Source organism: Salvelinus fontinalis, chromosome 7 (assembly GCF_029448725.1).
Source record: "Salvelinus fontinalis isolate EN_2023a chromosome 7, ASM2944872v1, whole genome shotgun sequence".
NCBI classification, from domain to species: Eukaryota; Metazoa; Chordata; class Actinopteri; order Salmoniformes; family Salmonidae; genus Salvelinus; species Salvelinus fontinalis.
The window spans coordinates 54924842-54930544 of NC_074671.1; positions in this window are offsets into that span (position 1 = coordinate 54924842).

Sequence of the window (5703 nt, forward strand, 5' to 3'; positions counted from 1 at the left end):
GTTGATCGCAGTTGTAGTTGTGTGTGTGTGTGTGTGTGTGTGTGTGTAGAGTTCTTAGTTGACAGGCCAGACCAGGAGTTTCAGGACCTAAATGAGAAATCCAAAGCTCTGAAACACATCCTCAGGAAGATACCTGACAAGATCAATGACCAGGTACTCTAGCCAAAGATGGTCGAGAAATGAAGATGTCCCACTTAGGCTGTTTACCATATAAAACAAAATGTCAATTCCGGTCTGCTTAATTAATGGGGTGGATCTTGCAAAGGCACCAATGCATTAGCAGCTAGGTCAGGTCTGCTTAGTTGACTGTATATGAACCAGTAAAAAATGAGGGAGTGGGATGTCTCTCATCCTCTTCCGTCTCTGTGCTTACTACACACACACACGAGCACAGATAGAGCCATAGAGTTGCTGTGGCACCTGCCCTTTTGCCCTCCTATGAAAAAAGTGCCCTTTTGATTGGTAGCAGGTTTTTTTTTACTAATTATTTTGTATATAATTGTTGTTCTCTTTTCTCTCTTGTAATTTAAATGCAACTAATTGTCCTTCAAAATACCTAATTTCTCAGAAACTGCCACTCATCCTGCATGCACTAGCTACCTACAGGTTACTTTATCCAATTCGTATTCTATTATACGACAGGGTAAGATGTATGATACTATAAACCCTCTAATTTATATGATATTGCTGCTTTTTCATTCATAATATAACCTAACAAAACTAATATATCATACTAAATGGGGGGGAACAGATTTATGTACCAAATCCTACAAATTGCCCTGAGACCAGGTTGCAACAGTGGTAGCAAAGAAGAAAATATACGTTTAATTTACTCCCTTTCATCTATGGTTCTAGCTTGCTTATCCTACAATCTCACTTGGCAAAAACTGGTTGAATCAACCTTGTTTTCACGTCATTTCAACCCCAAATATCAAATAGTCATCAACAGTGCATTCGGAAGTATTCAGACCCCTTGACTTCTTCCACATTTTGTTACATTACAGCCTTATTCTAAAATGGATTAAATTAATTGTTTTCCTCATCAATCTACACACACACCAGAGTATCACAATCTAGTTCCTGTGTTTAGCAAGCACCACAGGCTGTTGCTGCCGCCTCATCGGCCGTACGACTGCGCCATTGACCTCCAGCCTGGAGCTTCTCACCCCAGTAACCGGTTGTTTACCTCTCTCGCCCCGAGAAAGAGGCTATGGAGAGGTACATCCAGGATTCTCTGGCTGCAGGACTTATCAAGCCATCTTCCTCCCCAGTGGGTGCTGGGTTTTTCTTTGTAATGAAGAAGGATGGGTCACTGAGGCCGTGCATAGATTTCCGTGGGCTGAATAATACCACAGTAAAGAACAAGTACCCCTTGCCACTCATCAGCTCTGCTTTTGACCTCCTCCATGGTGCCACAGTGTTTACCAAACTTGACCTCCAGAATGCCTACCACCTTGTTTGAATAAGAGAGGGGGATGAGTGGGAGACTGCGTTCAACACACCACTTGGTCACTTTAGGTATTTGGTCATGCCTTTTGGTCTTACTAACACCCCTGCTGTTTTCCAGAACCTAGTCAATGATGTGCTGAGGGCTGTGATTGGACGCTTCGTTTTTGTCTATTTAGATGACATCCTGATTTTTTCCAAAGAATTTGAGGCTCACCAGCAACACGTTCGCCAAGTTCTTCAACAGCTGATGGAGAATAAGCTTTTTGTTAAAGCTGAAAAATGTGAGTTCCATGCTGCCTCAGTGTCTTTCTTGGGTTATAGTATTGCACAGGGACAGTTACGTATGGACCCCGCCAAGGTCATGGCAGTCACAGAGTGGCCTGCGCCCTCCAATCTGAAGCAGCTACAACGTTTCGTGGGGTTTGCATATTTTTACAGACGTTTCATCTGCAACTACAACCGTCTGGAAGCACCTCTCACCACTCTTACCTCCACTCCGTTCCACTGGACTCCTGCGGCAGAGGCAGCATTCCTGGAACTCAAGCGTCGCTTCACCTCTGCTCCGGTCCTTACTCAGCCCGACCCAGATCTCCAGTTCATCGTGGAGGTGGACGCCTCTGACACCGGGGTAGGTGCCGTTCTGTCTCAACGTTCCCCCTCTGATCAGAAGGTCCACCCATGTGCATTATTTTCCTGTAAACTCTCACCTGCGGAGAGGAATTTTGACATCAGAAACTGGGTACTCCTGGCAGTTAAGCTGGCTCTTGAGGAATGGCGTCACTGGCTAGAGGGCTCTGTAACCCCCTTCATCGTGTGGACTGACCATAAAAAACTGTCCTACATGCAGACCGCCAAACGTCTGAACTCAAGGTGGGCCTTGTTTTTCGGTAGATTCAATTTCACACTCACTTATCGCCCCGGTTCAAAAAATACCAAGCCTGATGCCCTCTCTCGACAACACGGATACCGAGCCAGAAGCCATTGTGCCATCCACCTGCGTCGTTGCCGCCGTCACCTGGGAGATCGAGTCCCGTATCCACCAGGCCCAGCAGGATCAGCCTAACCCTGGTAACGTTCCTAGTAATGCTTTGTTTGTCCCAGATTGTGTTAGCTCTGATGTTCTTATTGGGGCCATTCTACCGACCTCACCTGTCACCCTGGTATGAACCAGACCCTTGCCTTCCTACGTCAGCGCTTTTGGTGGCCCACCATGGAGAGAGATGTCCGGGAGTTTGTCTCAGCCTGTTCAGTTTGTGCCCGGAACAAAACCTCCGCTAAACCTACTTCCGGTCTGCTTTGACCTTTTCCCATACCCAGTTGCCCCTGGTCACACATAGCTCTGGACTTCGTCACTGGCCTTCCCCCATCTAACGGTAACTCTGTCATCCTCACCATTATTGACAGGTTTTCCAAAATGGCTCACTCCAAACTCCCGTCCTCCAGGGAGACTGAGGACCTGTTAGTATCCCATGTGTTTCGTCTGCATGGCATTGCCACTGACATCGTTTCCGACAGAGGACCCCAGTTTACCTCCCATGTATGGAGATCCTTCTGTTCAGCTCTTGGTATCAATGTCAGTCTTTCTTTTAGATATCACCCCCAGACCAACGGCCAGACCGAACGGGCCAACTAAGAGATGGAGACTGCCCTACGCTGCGTGACTTCTGCTAACCCTTCCTCCTGGAGCACTCAGCTACCCTGGGTTGAATATGCCCACAACACCCTCTCCAATGCCTCGTCAGGTATGTCACCCTTCGAGTGTGCTCTGGGTTACCAACCCCCCTTGTTCCCCGCCCAAGAGGTTGAGGTTCCTTCTGTCCAGGACCATCTGCGCCGTTGTCATCGTACCTGGAGGAAGGCCCGGGCTGCCCTTCTTCGTGCCTCCAACAGGACCCAGTTCCAAGCCAACCGTCGCCGGGCCTCAGCTACAGTCTACACCCCAGGTCAAAAGGTACAGCTCTCATCAAAGGACCTGCCATTGAAGGTGGCATCGAATAAACTTTACCCCTGATTCATTGGTCCCTTTGAATTTGACCGTGTCATTAACCCCTCTGCTGTGCCCCTGAAATTCCCAGTCTCTCTCAGGATCCATCCTACCTTCCATGTCCTATCCCTGATTAAACCTGTCTGCTCCAGTCCCCTGTCTCCTCCTGCAGCGTCTCTTCCACCCCCTCGGCTCATAGATGACCATCCTGCCTAAACAGTCCGGTGGCTACTGGATGTGCGCCGTTGGGGTCGCGGCTGGCAGTAGCTGGTGGACTGGGAAGGATACAAGCCTGAGGAGCACTGCTGGTTTCCCCGCCATCACATTCTGAACCCCTCCCTCTTACGTGATTTCTATACCTCACACCCAGATAAGCCAAGTGGTGGAGTACTGTTACATCTGCTCCTGCCACGCCCTCTACTGCTCATCCTGTGTCTCCTTGACCTGCCGCCGCTCCCCCAGTACTCTCTTTCTCTCCCCCTCGCTCTCTATGTGATTGTGTAGGCGGAGTCAGGTGTGCTGGAGTCAGAGCAGATCCCCATCAGCTGCAACCTGTTCCATAATCAAGACCTCTACAAATACGCAGCCCTGCCACTTCCACACTGCCAGATTGTAATCTCTGCTCAGTCAGTCTACGGTTCTAGCCATTTGTTACTGTTTAGATCCTGTTATCCTGTTGTGCCTGTTTTCCTTGCCTGACGCTGTTTTCCTCTTTGATACATTTTTGCTGACTCTGGTCCCTGTCTCCAGTCCCACGTCTCATCATCCTGCTACTCTGTACTGGATTCCCCACTCTACTACTCCCTTGGATTCCCCTCCAGACCTGCTTACCCTGTCCCAGCCCCTCTCGAGCCAGCCTCAGCCTCCACACCTGGTTTCTTGCAACCCGCCCGAGCTACCCCTGACTTGCACTCCATCTTCCCCCTGTTTCAATAAATACCTTGGTTACTTCATCCCAGTCTCCTCGTCTGAGTCTGCTCTTGGGTTCCCTTGTTCCACTCTGCATAATAGATTGGAGTCCACCTGTGGTAAATTCAATTGATTGGACATGATTTGGAAAGGCACACACCTGTCTATATAAGGTTGACACAGTTGACAGTACATGTCAGAGCAAAAACCAAGCCATGAGTTCGAAGGAATTGTCCGTAGAGCTCAGAGACACGATTGTGTCGAGGCATAGATTTAGGGAAGGGTACACATTTTTTTTCTTCAGCATTGAATGTCCCCAAGAACACAGTGGCCACCATCATTTTTAAATGGAAGAAGTTTAGAACAGCCAAGACTCTTCCTAGAGCTGGCCGCCCAGCCAAACTGAGCATTCGGGGGAGAAGGGCCTTGGTCAGGGAGGGGACCATTAACCCGATGGTCACTCTGACAGAGCTCCAGAGTTCCTCTGTGGAGATGGGAGAACCTTCCAGAAGGACAACGTTCTCTGCAGCACTCCACCAATCAGGATATAAAATAGCTGTGCAGAGACGCTCCCCATCCTATCTGACAGAGCTTGAGAGGATCTGCAGAGAAGAATGGGAGAAACTCCCCAAATACAGATGTGCCCAGCATGTAGCGTCATACCCAAGAAGACTCAAGGCTGTAATCACTGCCAAAGGTGCTTCAACAAAGTACTGAGTAAAGGGTCTGAATACTTATGTAAATGTTAAAATGGCGCCGGAAGATATGGCTGCAGTTTTACGGGCGCCCAACCAATTGTGTTGTTATGTGTTTTTTTCACGTTATTTTTAACTTATTTTGTACATAATGTTTCTGCAACCATATCTTACGGCAAAAAAAGAGCTTCTGGATATCAGGACAGCGATCACTCACCTCAGATTAGACTAAGATTTTTTCTTCAACAAGCAGGACGCACAGGACATTCTCCAAACACCCGACAAGGCCAACATCCCAGTTATTTGCAAGAGGAAGAGACGTAGGTACAGAGGACACAGAGCGGGGTGCCTCGTAAGGATCCGCAGAATGCGATTGGGAAAACTGCCATTACCATCAATATTACTCGCCAAAGTGCAATCATTGGACAATAAATTAGACGAGGTACGATCACGAATATCCTACCAACGGGACATCTGTAATATCTTATGTTTCACGGAATCGTGGCTGAATGATGACATGGATATTCAGCTAGCGGGATATACACTGCACTGGCAATATAGAACAGCACACTCCGAGGGGGGGGGGGGGGGGTGGGTCTGTGCATATCTGTAAACAACAGCTGTTGCACAAAATCTAAGAAAGTCTCTAGATTTTTCTCGCCTGAA